We start from the raw sequence: 18,272 nt of genomic DNA, 5'->3' as shown, positions 1-18,272 counted from the left end.
AGGAAAGAGTGCAGAGAAGAGCAACAAAGATGATTAGGGGACTGGAGGCTAAAAATATATGAAGAACGGTTGCTGGAATTGGTTGTATCTAGTCTAATGAAGAAAAGGTCTAGGGGTGACATGACAGCAGTCTTCCAATATTTGAGGGGCTGCCAAAAAGAAGAGGGGAGGGGTATCTACTTGGAAACCACTTGTGGACGAATTGTGGATGTTGGGTTTTCCTGATTAATATAGTCTGTTGTTATAAAAATGCCTAGCATTTGTTAAGTTGATAAAAGTAAAAAGTTGTCGCTGTTGTTTCATTCTGTACAGGTATTCCTCGACTGACAATTGTTCTTTTAATGACCATTCAAAGTTACAATGACACTGAAAAAAAAATGACTTATGACCAATAGTCACACTTAGGACCGTTGCAGCATCTCCATGGTCACGTGATCACAATCAGGTGCTTGGCAACTGGCATGTATTTAATAGTAGTAGTAGTAGTAGTAGTAGTAGTAGTAGTAGTAGTAGTAGTAGTAACAACAACAACAATAAGAATAATAATTGGATGGGACCTTGGAGGTCATCTAGTCCAACCCCCTGCTCAGGCAGGAAACCCTATACCATTTCAGACAAATGGTTGTCCAAATAGAATAGAATAGAACAGAACAGAACAGAACAGAACAGAAATAGAATAGAATAGAATAGGGTAGGATAGAATAGAATAGAATATATGGGGATGGGGATGGGGATGGGGATGGGGATGGGAATAGAATAGAGTAGAGTAGAGTAGAATAGAATAGAATAGAATAGAATATATGGGGATGGGGATGGGAATAGAATAGAATAGAACAGAACAGAACAGAAATAGAATAGAATAGAACAGAACAGAACAGAACAGAATAGAATAGAATAGAATATATGGGGATGGGGATGGGAATAGAATAGAGTAGAGTAGAATAGAGTAGAATAGAATAGAATAGAATAGAATAGAATAGAATAGAATAGAATAGAATAGAATAGAATAGAATATTTATTGGCGATGATACGCACACAAGGAATTTGTTTCTGGTGCATAAGCTCTCAATGTACATGCAAAACAATAAAGTAATAATAATCATAATAATGATACCAATAAGAGAAGATAGTGGAACAGATGAGAAGGATAAAAGTAATACAGTCATACTAGATGGGTCAACGTAGTTAAACATAAGACAGTATACTTACAGCCTACAGCTTACAGATGTGGACAACTTTTATGGCCAGATTTAAAAAAAAAAAGCATAGATAAATTTAACTCTCCATAAAAAGGAGGGGAAGTGTGAGAGGATAGAACTTTTCTCATCTTCTTATCTAATTAAATTTATATTAGAAAATCAAATAAAAAATTTATGTCTGGCCGCACCAAAGTAGTCCTTTGTAAATGGGTTTAAATTATCCAGTGTTTAAATTGAGTTCATTTTACTGAGGGCATTTCATCAAGGATTTAATTAAGATTGAACTATATAGCTTGAAAAGTTGGTAATTTGGTGACCACCCTCCAAGCCGTGTTGATTTAAGCTGGCAGAAGTGAGAATCTAATTTTTTTTTTTTTTTTTTTTTTTGCTGTGTTAGGATTTTGGGTCTCTGTTAGAGAACGGTCAGAAGTCAAGGAATCATTATAAACATAATGTCCTCTTAATCTTTTTTTTTGGGGGGGGGACGAGGGGAAACCTTCATTTCAAAGATATTATCTCTGTTTGTAGCTAGTGATTGGGTTATTCTAACCCAGGGGTCTTCAAACTTGGCCCATTTATGACTTGTGGACTTCAACTCCCAGAATTCCTCAGTCAGCATGGGGAAACTATGGCCCCTTCATGACTTGTGGACTTCAACTCCCAGAATTCCTGAGCCAGCATGGGGGAACTATGGCTCCTTCATGACTTGAGGACTTCAACTCCCAGAATTCCTCAGTCAGCATGGGGGAACTATGGCCCCTTCATGACTTGTGGACTTCAACTCCCAGAATTCCTGAGCCAGCATGGGGGAACTATGGCTCCTTCATGACTTGAGGACTTCAACTCCCAGAATTCCTGAGCCAGCATGGGGGAACTATGGCTCCTTCATGACTTGTGGACTTCAACTCCCAGAATTCCTGAGCCAGTATGGGGGAAACTGTGGCCCCTTCATGACTCGGGGATTTCAACTCCCAGAATTCCTGAGTCAGCATGGGGAACTATGGCCCCTTCATGACTTGAGGACTTCAACTCCCAGAATTCTTTAGCCAGCATGGGGAAACTATGGCCCCTTCATAACCTGTGGACTTCAACTCCCAGAATTCTTCAGCTAGGAATTCTGGGAGTTGAAGTCCACAAGTCATAAAAGGGCCAAGTTTGAAGACCCCTGCTCTAAGGAAGGAGGAAGAAAAGAGAAAAAGCTCTGTGACTTCTTTATATAATTGGAAAACTATATTTCATCTCCCCCCCCCCAAAATACCCAGGTAATAAATACTTGAGACACGATAACATATTGTATTCCCGCGCTTTTAATATGTCTGTGCGTGCATTTATTCTTATGTGTTTTGTTATTATGAACTGCCAAGAGTCCATTCATAATTGCAACAAGATATAAATCTGATTAAATAAATAGATAAACCCAAGGAACGAGATCGCAGTTCTTCTTTTTTTTTAAAGTCCTTGAACTGAACAGCAATAATACCAAAAGCAAAACAACATTTAAACAATTCACAGAGAAAAATGTATTAAGCTATATCCAGAGAACCAAGGAAACAAGAAATAAAATGCAATTAAATTAGTAATATCAATAAAATACAATTAAGGACTCAGGACTAGGGGATGGAGCTGCCTGCAGTTCCTTGCAGTGCAGTTTTGGTAACAATCCATAAAAGTCTGAAAATTCAACTGCGGGAAAACCAGCTATGTTCAAACAACACACTCATCCAGGGTGGATGGTAATAGTAATAATAAAGTAAAGTTGGAAGGGACCTTGGAGGTCATCTAGTCCAACCCCCTGCTCAGGCAGGAAAATCCTATACCATTTCGGACAAATGGCTGTCCAGTCTCTTCTTAAAAACCTCCAGTGTTGGAGCATTCACCGCTTCTGGAGGCAGGTTGTTCCACTGGTTAATTGTTCTAACTGTCAGGAAGTTTCTCCTTAGTTCTAGGTTGCTTCTCTCCTTGCTTAGTTTCCACCCATTGCTTCTTGTCCTGCCCTCTGGCGCTTTGGAGAATAGCTTGACTCCCTCTTTTTTGGGGCAGCCCCTGAAATATTGGAAGACTGCTATCATGTCCCCCCTAATCCTTCTCTTCGTTAAACTAGACATACCCAATTCCAGCAACCGTTCCTTATATGTTTTAGCCTCCAGTCCCCTGATTATCTTTGTTGCTCTTCTCTGCACTCTTTCTAGAGTCTCAACATCTTTTTTACATCGCGGTGATCAAAACTGGATGCAGTATTCCAAGTGTGGCCTTACCAAGGCATTGTAAAGCGGTATTAACACTTCATGTGATCTTTATTCTATCCCTCTGTTAATGCAGCCCAGCACTGTGTTGGCCTTTTTGGCAGCTGCAGCACACTGCTGGCTCATATTTAAGTGATTGTCCACTAGGACTCCGAGGTCCCTCTCACAGTTACTACTATTGAGCAAGGTACCCCCTATACTATACCTGTGCATTTGGTTTTTCTTGCCTAAATGTAGAACCTTCCTTTTTTCACCATTGAATTTCATTTTGTTAGATAGACCTGGAAGTCTTCTAGTCCAAACCTGTGGTCAAAGCAGGAGACCTTATACCATCCTGGTTCAGTGGTTGTCCAGTCTATTTTTTGCAAACCTCCAGTGAGGGAGTATCCAACAACTCTAGGAGGTAGGATATTCAACTGATTAATTGTTCTCACTGTCAGAAACTTTGTCCTTTCTTCTAGGTTGGATTTCTCTTTAATGATAAGGTAAGATAAGATAACCTTTATTGTCATTTTTTTTTACTGTGGGCACAACGGCACACATCAAAAATGAAATTTAGTTGCCCGCTCTCAAAGTGAAACACATACATGACACATTCCTAAACATTCTATGTACAACATATGTATAGACCCACACTCCTACATATACATAACAAATAAATATTAAACACTGTCCACCTTGAATATATAATGGAAGGAGGAAGCTTTAGAGTTCACAAGGTTAATGCTGTATGGAATGAAACTCTGGCTGAATCTGGATGTTCTGCTACGGATACCACGAAGCTCCTCCCAGAAGGTAGCAAGGAAAACAGGTCGTGAAGAGGATGTGTAGTGTCCCAGACAATCTTATGCACCCTGCTCAAGCAACGCTTCTGTGCTATGTCCTGGATGGGAGGGAGGAAACTGCCAATTATCTTTTCAGCCATTCTCACCACTCTCTGCACTGCCTTCCTGTCTGCAGCAGGGATGCTTCCAAACCAGACTGTGATGCTGTATGACAGGATGCTCTCGATTGTCCCCCTGTAGAAAGTGGTCAGGACAGGGGAAGGAATATGTGCTTTTCTCATGCGATGCAGAAAATGCAGGCACTGCTGTGCCCGCTTCACCAGTGTCTCACTGTTGAGCGATCAAGCCTGTTGCTTCTTGTCCTGCCCACCAATGCTTTAATCCCCTCTTCTTCTCTGTGATAGCCCCACAAGTACTGGAAGACGGCGATCATGTCCTATCTAATCCTTCTCTTTGATAGACTCAATCTGCCTCCCTCCCTCAACTGTTCAACACATGAAGTAGCCTCCAGATTCTTTATCATCTTTGTTGCTCTTCTCTGCACACTTTTCACTTACCTCTTTCTGCCCCGAAAGTAGAAGAAGGAAGAAAAGGATCTAGAGCAGGGGCTTTGCTGGCTGAGGAATTCTGGAAGTTGAAGTCCACAAGTCTTAAAGTTGCCAAGATTGAGGACCCCAGATCTAGAGGATATTTGGGGAAGGGCAAATGAGTTGTCTGTGGCAAGTTGTCTGTGGCGAGCTGTCCTTGGTGAGTTTTCTGTGGCGAGTTGGTTGTGGCGAGTTGTCCATGGCAAGTTGTCTGTGATGAGTTGTCCATGCTGAGTTGTTTGTGGCGAGTTGTCCGTGATGAGTTGTCTGTGGCGAGGTGGCTGTGATGAGCTGGCTGTGGCAAATTGTCATAGACCCCCAATGGGCTTTATCATGCTGGAAGTTGTTGACGGATTAAGAGAAGACCCCCGCCTCCCCCCATGTGCATCCTGCTTTATTCCTTCCCATCCTTTTAATTGCAATTAATTACTGTTATTAGGAATATTTATTGTTCATGGTTTTACGTTTTAAACATTTCTAAGCCACCCAGAGTCACCTTGAAGCGAGGTGGGCAGAAAACAAATCTATGGTTAAATTATTATTTAGCGTATGATGATAGCATGGCGGAAGAGGAGTAAACATATACACACAATCCACACAGCTCTATACAAAACTTCCATGGAGGTACGGCAGTGGTCTCATAAGTGGATGTCCAATTCAGTTATCCAGGTTATGCAGATTTTCTAATGAACCAGAGAACACACATTGTCATGGGCAATCTTGCATGCTATGTTTAATTGTTTGCACAGTGGCACCAAAGTCTCAACAAGGGGCATCTTTCTATTCCATTGGGGACATAATAATTGCCCGTATCGGTAGCATTCCTTAAGCTACACCTGCCCCCCCCGGGGGGGTGCTAAATGGGTGACAACCAGGGCTTTTTTTTTCTCATAGAATGCCCAGAACGGAGTTCCACCACCTTTTTTGGATGGAACCTTGTAGGGTAGGCAAGGCGGGTTGTATGACGTGTGTGAGTTCCAGCACCTTTTATTTTTTAGAAAAAAAGCACTGGTGACAACAATCCGATGCAGCTGTACTGCCCTCTTGGGCCTCAGGGCCATAACAGAATAACAGAGTAGGAAGGGACCTTGAAGGTCTTCTAGCCCAACCCCCTGCTCAAGCAGGAGACCCTGTACATTTCAGACAGGCCTTTTCCTAAAAGCTTCCAGTGATGGAGCACCCACAACCTCTGAAAGCAAGCTGTTTTTTTGTCCTTGGTTATTTTCCATCCATTGCTTCTTGCCTTGTCTTCTGGTGCTTTGGAAAATAAATGGACCCCTACTTCTTTGTGGTTGCCCCTCAAATATTGGAACACTGCTATTATGTCACCCCTGGCCCTTCTCTTCGTTAGACTAGACATACCCAGTTCCTGAGGCCATTCTTCATATGTTTTAACCTCCAGTCCCCCAGATCATCTTTGTGGCTCTTTTCTGCACTCTTTCCAGAGTCTCAAGATCTTTTTTATTATGCGGGGACCCAAACTGGATGCAATATTCTAAGCGTGGTATTATTAAGGTTCTATAAACTGAGGCATATAAACTAAGGTTTTATAAACCAAGGAAGACCACATCATTTGCAGCCATTTCTGCCTCCTTTTGGAACGGCACGCCTCGCTAAATGAAATGTGCCACGGATGAACCCATGAATAATGAAGCAAAAAACCAATATAGAGCCCTAGCGATGGAAAAAAAGAGCAGTCTAAATTGGTGATCAAGTTAGAGATCACAGGATTGCTTTGCTATTAGAAAGTATGAACTGGCTTTTCTGCTTTTTCAGTAGAGTTCTTTTTCTGTTTCGTGCAATATAATATTCACACTACGTTCTCTAATCCATCACTCACGTGTCTCGAGGGAGTAACGGCTTTCAGTAAATCAAAGCAATGTAATCTAATAAACAGTGTAACTTTTGTGGGATAACTGTGATGCATAGACTGAATCTGTCCATGGCTAATGCTGCAGTTGATTGGGGTGTTGTGTTGTTTGCCCAATTATCTCCGTGTTCCATCTGCAGTTTTGGAGCAGGGTGGAGAAGGCAGAAAGTCATCACATGGGTTACTTTGTAGGAAAGAGTGATCAAAGGGTTCCTGTGCAATCACGTGGTTGAAAAGTCTGTGTTGCTTTGTCTAGGGAGATCCTCAGTCATCCAGGTGCTGGTTGTCCCAAAGATATATCTTTATTCTTTGTTAGCAAAGGGTAGATGAGGCACGACCACAAACGCGAAGTCAAAAAATAGCAAGGCAGCCCACCATCTTAAATCCCCCTGCAACTCAGAATAACCTGAGCACAACAAAGCTCCCACCCAAACAGAACACTCCCCCAGCCAATCAGAGCACAGCCAACCCCCCAGCCAATCAGAGCACAGCCAAGCTCCTAACCAATCAGAACATACCTCCATCCAATCAGAACACAGCCAAGCTCTCATCCAATCAGTTCATACCCCCACTGGCAGTTAAAAGGAGGAAACAGCTACAATCACACATTGCTCCTAGAAGCACGAAGCCGAAAGCACCAGCCTGAAGATGACGAATGAGACTTCGTTGAAACGTCGCCAAGAGACTTCCAATTTTACATGGGAGAAAACCCGAATAACCAAAGACCTAAGGGAATTTGGAGGTCGTCTAGTCCAACCCCCTGCTCAGGCAGGAAACCCTATACCATTTCCTACAAATGGCTGTCCAGTCTCTTCTTAAAAATTTCCAGTGCTGGAGCATTCACTGCTTCTGGAGGTAGGTTGTTCCACTGGTTAATTCAGGGGTAGGCAACCTTGGCTCTTTTATGACTGGTGGACTTCAATTCCCAGAATTCCTGAATCAGCCACGCTGAGGGGAAAGGCAGAGTTTCCAAGCTGAGCCACGCTGGCTCAGGGATTCTGGGAGTTGAAGTCCACGAGTCATAAAAGAGCCAAAGTTGCCTACCCCTGGGTTAACTGTTGTAACTGTCAAGAGGTTTCTCCTTAGTTCTAGGTTCTTAAAGAACTGCAGTCATTTACTTAACGATGGTAAGAAAGGTCGTAAAATGGGACAAAATTCACTTAACGACTGTCTTGCTTAGCAGTGGAAATGTTGGGCTTGTATGTCTGAATGACTGGAACACAGAACAAGGGTACCCAATGCACTTTGTTGTTTTAAACACATCCTGCATTCGGAGTTGCATTTTATTTTACGGCAGAGACTGTTCATGCTTACAGTTCTAAACACGCTAAACGATCTTGTAAATTACCTCGGTGGGACTTAGATCTAAGCAAAGGACTGCACAGTTGCTGGGTTGCCACAGATACAACATTCAAATCTGTGTTATAGACTGAGAGACCCATTAAAAAACAAAAAGCTTTTAGATTCCCAAAGGGGAAGTAACCCAGACCTGAGGATAATTTTTTAAACAAAAACAATATCACCTCATATTAATGAGATCAAATGGAATAGCTGATTCCACCTGAGCTTGGAAATTGGCGTATGGTGATAGACAGTAAAGAACAAAGCAAAGCAGTACATATCCATAATAGACATTAAACTAAATTTTAAAAATAGCTTCCATTCACTGGTAGTCCTCGACTTAGCACCACAACTGAGCCCAGAATTTCTGTTGTTAAGTGAGACATTTGTTAAGTAAGTTTTGCCCATTTCACAACCTTTCTTGCCACACCTGTTAAATGAATCGCTACAGTTGATTAGTTAGTAACCTGGTTGTTAAGTGAATCCGCTTTCCCCATTGACATGATAGCAGTATTCCAGTATATTTGAGGGGCTGCCACAAAGAAGAGGGGTCAACCTATTCTCCAAAGCACCAGAGGGCAGGACAAGAAATAATGGATGGAAACTAATCAAGGAGAGAAGCCACCTGGAATTAAGGAGAAACTTTCTAAGAGTGAGAACAATTAATCAGTGGAACAACCTGCCTCCAGAAGTTATGGGTGCTCCATTACTGCAGGTTTTAAAGAAGAGACTGGATAGCCACTTTTCTGGAATGGTATAGGGCCGTGGTGGCGAACCTATGGCACGGGTTCCAGAGGCGGCACTCAGAGCCCTCTCTGTGAGCACGTGCGCCATCGCCCCAGTCCTAGGCCTTCAGCTGGGTTTTATAAAACCTTTTCGCTTTAGGCCTCCACCGCCATGTGCAAAAAAAAAAAAAAAAAAAAAAGGGTTCAATCTATCAATGTAAACTTCTCGCAGGAGAAAAAAGAGATCTCGCAAAGTTGGAATTGATTGATTGAACTTTTTAGTCCCACCCAGTGTGCCGTTACCACTGCAGCCATGCCCACCCAATTGACCACACCAACCCAATGGGCCACACCCACCCAATGGGCCACGCCCACCCGGCACCCGATGATACATAAGTGGATTTTGGGTTGCAGTTTGGGCACTCGGGCTCTAAAAGGTTCACCATCACTGGTATAGGATCCCCTGCTTGACCAGGGTGTTGGACTAAAAGACCTTCAAGATCCCTTCCAGCTCTATTCTGATTAATTCTGGGAATCCCCAGTGATCTACAGAATGGTTTCTAATGTTTATGTTTATAAAAAATTGTGAATCAGTTGGAGTGCAAAAAACAAAAAACAAAAGTCAGAAACCAAATACTTATCTACAGCATTTTAACAGTTCTTTTTTTCTCTACTTAATTTTCTTCTTCTTGTTTAAAATAGCATTTACAAATAACATTACTGTGGAGATTTGGGTGTTAAGCTCAAAGATTTAAATTCTCTTTCACACCATAAAAATAACTCAGTGTACTTTGTCTGCTAATAGTCAATCTTTTATTCATGTCATGCTGAGCATTAATTGTACAACTTCAGTAATTTTCTGAGTCCACTGATTGATATTATAGCTTTTGAAATTGTATCTTTGTTTTAAATAAGTTAAAAGGGGGAGAAGCGGAATCAAGAAAAAGCTTCTGCACCGTGCTCTTTAATGGGTGAACTGAAAGATGTAGCAGCGATTCAAACTCCAAATTATATTGGATTTTTAAACAAGGAATGGTTGGAAATACAGATAGGCCTTATGACCACAGTCAAGCCTGAGATTTCGGTTGCTCAGTGAGAGAGTTGTTAAGTGAGTTTTGTCTCATTTTATGACTTTTCCTGCCACAGTTGTTAAGTGAATTACTGCAATTATTAAGTTAGTAACGTGATGTTAAGTGAATCCGGCTTCCCCATTGACTTTGTTTGTCAGAAGTTTGCAAAAGGGGATCACGTGACTCTGGGACACCACAATCGTCATAAATATAATCCCAGTTGCCAAATTTCTGAATTTTGATCACGTGATCAAGGGACTGCTGCAATGGTTGTAAGTGAGAAAGGCAGTCATAAGTCACTTTTTTTCAGTGCTATTGTAACTTCAGTGCTGGGCTGCATTAACAGAGGGATAGAATCAAGATCAGGTGAAGTATTACTACCACTTGACAATGCCTTGGTAAGGCCACATTTGGAATACGGTATCCAGTTTTGGTCAACAAGAAGTAAAAAAGATGTTGAGACTCTAGAAAGAGTACAGAGAAGAGCAACAAAGATGATCAGGGGACTGGAGGCTAAAACATATAACGAACGGTTGCTGGAATTGGGTGTGTCTAGTTTAATGACGAGAAGGACGAGGGGGAACATGATAGCAGTGTTCCAATATTTCAGGGGCTACCACAAAGAAGAGGGCGTCAAGCTATTCTCCAAAGCGCCTGAAGGCAGAACAAGAAGTAACAGATCAAAACCAACCAAGGAGAGAAGCAACCTAGAACTAAGGAGAAACTTCCTGACAATTAGAACAATTAACCAGTGGAACAACCTGCCTCCAGAAGTGGTGAATGCTCCAACACTGGAAGTTTTTAAGAAGAGACTGGACAGCCGTTTGTCTGAAATGGTATAGGGTTTCCTGCCTGAGCAAGGGGTTGGACTAGATGACCTCCAAGATACCTTCCAATTTTATCATTATCATTATCATTATTTTGAACGGTTACTATACAAACCATTGTAAGTTCTAGCTGTAGTCTAGAACAAGCCAAAAAAAGCAGGCATATCTTTCCTTTAAATGCAAAAACTGATCTTGGCAACATATGGAAAATAGCCATAACTGGCTAATATGCATCAGCTTAGAAGAATGTGAAATAGCCCTTTTGCTGAATGGAGACCAATGGGGGGGGGGAGACAGTGGAACTTCGGTAGCCATTAATATGTAGAACTGATGTTTGAAAAAGTGGAGGTTTCTGTATAAAGGTTGGAAACCATTGCTTAGTTTTGTTTTCTTTTTATAGGTTTTTTTAATTACAAGACACCCAATCTGGTCTAATGGTTAAGGCCCAGGTTGGAAAATGAGAGATCTTGAGTTCTAATTCCACCTTAGGCACGAAAGCTGGCTGGATGACTCTGGGCCCATCACCAGGAGAAGCTAAATTCTAGTTTCACCTTAGCCATGAAAATCGGTTGAGTGACTTTGGGCCCATCACAAGGGGACTGAGAGTTCTAGTCCTGCCTTAGCCATAAAAGCCAATGAGGGATGACCTTGAGCCAATTAGTCTCTCTCAGCCTAACCCACCTCACAAGGTTGTTGCTGTGGGGAAAATAGGAAGTGGAAGCTATTTTGGATAGATTGAGTTATTTGTAAAAAATAATAAAAGCGGGAAACAAACCAACACACAAAAAAACAATATCTGTCGAGGGGATCTTTGACTTACCATATAATGGAGTCCAACATTTTTATTGCTTTGTGAGACAGTTGTTAAGTGAGTTTTGCCCCATTTTATGACCTGTCTTGTTAAGTTAATTGCTGCAGTTGTTAATAATTGGCCATGTACATTCCCAGCTATTTTTTTAATGTACATGGCCAATACATTAAAAAAATAGCTGGGAAAGCAGATATTAACAAGACCTGGCAGTGGCTAAGAGCAGGAAATTTGAAGAAAGAGACCGAGGGACTAATTCTGGCTGCACAAGACCAAGCCTTAAGGACAAATGCATATAAAGTCAAAATTGAGAAGACAGCAACAGACAGTAAGTGCCGCCTATGCAAAGAAGCTGAAGAAACAGTGGACCACCTGGTAAGCTGTTGCAAGAAGATTGCACAGACTGACTACAAGCAGCGGCATGACAAAGTAGCAACAATGGTGCATTGGAAGATCTGCAAAAAATATCATTTGCCTGTAAGCAAAAACTGGTGGGATCATAAAATAGAGAAAGTCATAGAAAATGATAAAATTAAACTGCTCTGGGACTTCAGAATTCAAACAGACAAGCACCTGCAACATAACACCCCAGACTTAACAATTGTCGATAAGAAAGACAAAAAAGTCTGGATAGTGGACGTGGCAGTGCCTGGAGACAGCAGAATAGACGAGAAAGAACTGGAGAAGATAACAAAATACAAAGACCTACAAATAGAAATAGAAAGACTGTGGCAAAAGCAAGCAAGGGTAGTACCAATAGTCATAGGCGCCTTGGGTGCAATCCCAAAGCAACTGGAGCACCACTTGAACACCATTGGCATTGACAAATTTGCCATTAGTCCATTGCAAAAGGCGGCCTTACTAGGAACTGCTTCCATCCTGCGATGATACCTGTAATACCATCAAACATCCACATCTGCCTATCCCAGGTCCTGGGTGAGGACTTGATAGGTAGACAAAATGCCAAATCCAGTCTGAACATCTGGCTGACTGTGTGATGATCCATAATAAAAGTTGGAAGGGAGCTTGGAGGTCATCCAACCCCCTGCTCAGGCAGGAAACCCTACACCATTTTGGACAAATGGCTGTCCAGTCTCTTCTTAAAAACTTCCAGTGTTGGAGCATTCACCACTTCTGGAGGCAGATTGTTCCACTGATTAATTGTTCTAACTGTCAGGAAGTTTGTCCTTAGTTCTAGGTTGCTTCTCTCTTTGATTAGTTTCCATCCGTTGCTTCTTCTCCTGCCTTCAGGTGCTTTGGAGAATAGCTTGACTTCCTCTTCTTTGTGGTAGCCCCTGAGATATTGGAACACAGCTATCATGTCACTCCTTGTCCTTCTCTTCATTAAACTAGACATACCCAATTCCAGCAACCGTTCCTTATATGTTTTAGCCTCCAGTCCCCTAATCATCTTTATTGCTCTTGTTTGCACTCTTTCTACAGTCTCAACATCTTTTTTACATCGTGGTGACCAAAACTGGATGCAGTATTCCATGTCTGGCCTTACCAAGGCTTTGTAAAGTGGTATAAACACTTCACCTGATCTTGATTCTATCCCTCTGTTAATGCAGGCCAGCACTGTGTTGGCTTTTTTGGCAGCTGCAGCACACTGCCAAAAAAGCCAACACAGTGCTGGGCTGCATTAACAGTTAAGTCAGTAACACACTTACATCTGGCTTTCCGATTGACTTTGCTTGTAATAAGTTTGCAAAAGGGGATTACAAGACCCAGGATGTTGCAACAAGTCACTTATTTCGGTGTCATTGTAACTTTGAACGGTCACTAAATGAATGGCTACCCGTATACCTAAGTGTTACTAAATGGCCACTAAATTGAGGACTTCCCATATACCTAAAGTGACCTCCAACTTTTGTTTAATACAGATATATTAACAATGCAACAACCTCTCTCTGAGCTGAAAGAAATAACCCCAAATAAGATATGAGTATCTTAAAATACTCACAATGTACATATTAAAAATTAGCATTCATTACGTATTTTTCTCTTAATTTCGTCTAAAACATAATAAGATATCAAAGATAAATCACCTTAGATTTAGGAAGCTATAATACTTCTTTAGTCAAGCTTGAGCCAATAGCTTTCTACCTGCAACACACAAACACACTGCACAATTTCAATTGAAAGAAACATGACAGGTTGTTGATTGTTTCAGCCAGGGAGTAATGAGAATTGAAACAGCAATGCAAAAAAAAAAAAAAAAAAAAATGTTAGAAGTATTTTTAGCTGCTGCAATCAACCTCCCTGATTAATTCTAAAATCACAGGGCCAACAAGGCAGAGACCAACAGACTAATGCACAAAAATCTCATGGGTTCTACAAAATGTCTTGAGAAACTTTCCTTTGGAGCTCTAGCTGCAATGGATATAAATGTTGTCATTCCATCAGTCAGATCTTTGTGCAAAAGAGATGTTGATGGATTGCTTTAACTGGGGATGTACAACGGTCCAAGTTGGGCCTGAATGAGAAAAGTGAGGACTCTCTATTTCTTGCTGTAGAAATTCTCCTCTAGAAAAAAAAAACAGGCAAAGTCTGGGAGGGTGGAGTCAAGAGAGGACTCAGCCTAGAATTGTTACATGTCCATAAACACTGCAAATCCAGTCCCCCGTGGATTCCATTGCCCCTTATCTAGCACCAATTTACACTGACTGTTTTGTTTCAGAATTGAAAAAGGCACTCGGCAAGATGGCATCCTGTCACCTACAGTATTCAACACTTACACAGAAACAGTTATGAGAAATGCACATTTGGACGAATTGGGGTTAAAATCGGTGGTAGGAATATCAACAACCTCTGATATGCAGATAATACAATATTACTCAAGAAGAGCAAGGAAGATCTGGAGTGGCTAATCCTGAGAGTCAGAGATGAAAGTGAAAAAAATTGGACTGCACTGTAACATCAAGAAAAAGATTATGACCACTGCACAAAACACACAGGTCAGAGTGCAGATCGACAATGAGACCAGCAAAACAGTATTCATCTTTCTGGGCTCTAAAATCAGCCAAAGTGGTGACTGCAATCCTGAGATCAGAAGGTGTATAGCACTTGGAAGAAGGATAATGTCTGGCATTAATAACATCTGGAAAAAATAAAGATGTCAGCCTCCCAACCAAATGCAGATTAGTTAACATAATATTTTTTTCTAATTGCTACTTATGGCTGCGAAATCTGGACTCTGAAAAAGACAGATAGGAGAAGGGTAGACAGTTCTCAGCTGTAGTGTTGGGGGCGACTGTTATTCGCAGCCCATGGACTGCAAAAATCACAAAGAAATTCTAGACCGAACCTTACACAAAACATCATTTGAAGATTGCTAAACAAAGGCTATTGTACTTCAGTCTGACTCACTCAGAAAATCAATCATGCTGGGAGTGATCATTGAAAAAAAGAGAAAGGGCCACTCTGGCTGAACACTATAAAGCAGTGGTCCCCAACCTTTGCAGCTTGGTGGCCCGGCTCGGGAGTGGGAGAGGGGAATCGGTCTGCATGAGCTACATGCGTGCATGTATGAACATGTACACACACATGCAGCTCGACTGCAAGTTGAGCTGTGTGCGCATGTGTATGTGCACCAGCCCACCACCCCTGCAAGTCAAATTCCATGCACATGCATGTGCACCAGCCTGCCGCTTGTGTGAGTCAAGCTGCTTGCAAGTGCCTGTGTGCTGGCCTGCGGCCCGGTTGCGAATAGGGCACAGCCCGGTACTAGGTTGCTGCCCGGGGGTTGGGGACCCCTGTCATAAAGGATGACTTCAGGATGACCGTGGTGGATCTGAAGAAGGCAGTGTGAGACAGAGGGGCTGGACCATAAAGAGGACGAGGGTCAGACCTGACCGAATGGCTGTGTCAAGCTTGAAGCTCGCTTTGCTGGTACAAAAATTATTGCTTCTTAGCTTGCCAATGAACTTGGGAGGAGGATGGAGAAATGGAATGTCAGCTACAAAGATAAAGAACACAGACCGTGAGAATCAAGGATGCTTCCCCAGGTGTCTAACCTGACTCAGAGACATTTTCTCAAAACAATATAAATGCTCCTAATTGAGCGATGTGACCTATTCATTGATGGGAAGCAGAATTCTATACTTTTACTACAGGGCAGTGATGGCAAACCTTTCAGAGACTGAGTGCCCAAACTGCAACCCAAAACCCACTTATGCATCGTCGAGTGCCGGGTGGGTGTGGCCCATTGGGTGGATGTGGCCCATAGGGTGGGGGTGGCGATTTGGGTGGGTGTGGCCCATTGGCTGGGTATGGCTGCGGTGGCAACAGCAGACTGGGCGGGACTAAAAAGTTAAATCAATCAATTCCAACTTTGCAAGATCTTTTTTTTTCCCGCAAGAAGTTGAAACTGAGCGATTGATTCAGTGGTTCTCAACCTTTTTAATGCCGTGACCCCCAACCGGTCGTAAGTCGAGGACTACTCAACTGGTCGTAAGTCGAGGACTACTCAACTGGTGCAGCACCATTTGCAGAATGGGACTTTTGGTGGGCTCAGCACGGCAGAGACAGCCTGGACAATTCCTATTGGCTTTTGAAAGCCAATAGAATTAGACTATTCAAGAGAGTCTATTCTATTGGCTTTCAAAAGCCAATAGAATAAAAGGGAGTAGCACAGCTAAGGAAAAGGGGAAAAAATGGCGGACTGCGTTGTTTGGCAACCCCCGTGAAATGGTCGTTCGACCCCAAATGGGGTCCCGACCCACAGGTTGAGAACCACTGGATTGATTAAACCTTTTTTTTTTTTTTTGCACACGGCAGCAGAGGCCTAAAGTGAAAAGGTTTTATAAAACCCAGCTGAAGGGCTGGGACTGGGGTGACGGTGCCTGTGCCCACAGAGAGGGCTCTGAGTGCCGCCTCTGGCATCTGTGCCATACGTTTGCCACCACAGCTATAGGGGTTTGGGGTGGGGTTTGCCAGAACTGGTTTTGCTTTCCTTTGTGCCGTAATGATGTAATGTAAAGTTTTACATTAAGAGATTGGAATTTCTCAAAGGTGTTTGCTTGGTTGGATTCGTCAGTCGGAATCTTGACAGACTGACAGTGATGATGTTAGTAGGGTAGATTTTTCTGTATGAGCTTGAACGCAGAAAATCTTCTTAACAGGAACTTAATGCATGAGCCTAATTCTTTGCGCCTGAATCCTCCACATTTTAAACATCCTGGCTTGCCTTTTTGTCACTTTATTCACCAAAGCACGAGAAGGAAGGACGAGAAACAATGGTTGGAAACTGATCAAAGAGAGAAGCAACCTGGAATTAAGGAGAAACTTTCTGACAGTGAAGACAATTAACCAGTGGAACAGCTTGCCTCCAGAAATCGTGGGTGCCCCCCATCACTGGAGATTTTCAAGAAGAGGCTAGATAGTCACTTGTCTGAGATGGTATAGGTTAAATGGGGGGGGGGAGCTGGACTAGAAGACCTCCAAGGTATATTCTATTCTATGCTATTCTGTTCTGTTATTTTCTTTTCTGTTCTGTTCTGTTCCGTTCCGTTCCATTCCATTCCATTCCATTCCATTCCATTCCATATTTTCTATTCTATTCTATTCTATTCTATTCTATTCTATTCTATTCTATTCTATTCTATTCTATTCTATTCTATTCTATTCTATTCTATTCTATTCTATTCTATAATTTCTATTCTATTCTATTCTATTCTATTCTATTCTATTCTATTCTATTCTATTCTATTCTATATTTTCTATTCTTTTCTTTTCTATTCTATTCTATTCTATTCTATTCTATTCTATTCTATTCTATTCTATTCTCATCACAGAGAAAAGGGCTTTTGTAGTATGGGTAGTCCTCGATTTACAATCTTTTGTTTAGCAACTGTTCAAAGTTACCACAGCCCTGAGAAAAAGGGACTTAATGACTGGTCCTCATCCTTACGACTGTTGCAAGGTCACATGGTCAAAACCTGAGAGCTTGGCAACTGGCATATGTTTACGATGGTTGCACTGTCCCAAGGTCACATGATCACCAGTTTTGTGACCTTCCCAGCTGGGACAAACCAAGTCAATGGGGGTAGGTGGATTTGCTTAATGACCATGTGAATCACTTAATAACTGCAATGACTCACTCAACAACCAAGAGAAAAATAAAGAGAAGAAATAAAACAATAAAACAAGGTAGTTTGGGATGCCAGGCTGAAAACACCTCCCATTGGCACTTTGAGGACAAATCTATGAGAACTATCTGCGGTTGAAAAACCCCAAATCCTTATATATCAACTTGACCTAGCTGATTCCGTTCATCTAAAAACTGATTTTTCCCACAATCCTTGTGGAAATATGAATCTCGCAGAGAGGCTCTCTTTGTTCCCAGTGCTTCAGAAATTAATCGACCGCTTGAGCAGTAACAGTACGTTATTACCACACTCCTAGCTGCAGTGCCAATTTATTTCAAATAAATGTTGAGTGGTATAATTAGATAGCATCGCTGTTGCCCCTTTAAAGGCCAGTTTGAAATTAGGCACAGGGAGAATGCCAGCAGGATTTCAAGACTTTTTCTTTCTGGAGGATAAAACTCGCTGATAAGATGTATTATTAAAAAAAGGAAGGAAAAAGGAAGAAAGGAAAGGAATAAAAGACAGAAAAGGAAGCAGTACGATGTGTATAATGTTTTTTTTGTTTGTGTTTTATTTCAAGCTCATGTGAAATTAGCAAAAAAAGGAAGAAAAAAGAGAAAGGGAAAGGAAAGGAAAGATAGGGAAAGGAAAGGAAGGGAAGGCAAGGGAAAGGAAAGGAAACGAAACGAAAGGAGAGGAGAGGAAAGTGGATGAAGGGAAGGGAACAA

Source organism: Crotalus tigris, unplaced genomic scaffold (assembly GCF_016545835.1).
Source record: "Crotalus tigris isolate CLP2741 ecotype Arizona unplaced genomic scaffold, ASM1654583v1 scf7180000017928.472892, whole genome shotgun sequence".
Taxonomy (NCBI): domain Eukaryota; kingdom Metazoa; phylum Chordata; class Lepidosauria; order Squamata; family Viperidae; genus Crotalus; species Crotalus tigris.
The sequence above is the reverse complement of the archived record's forward strand: the minus strand, read 5'-3'. Positions refer to the sequence as shown.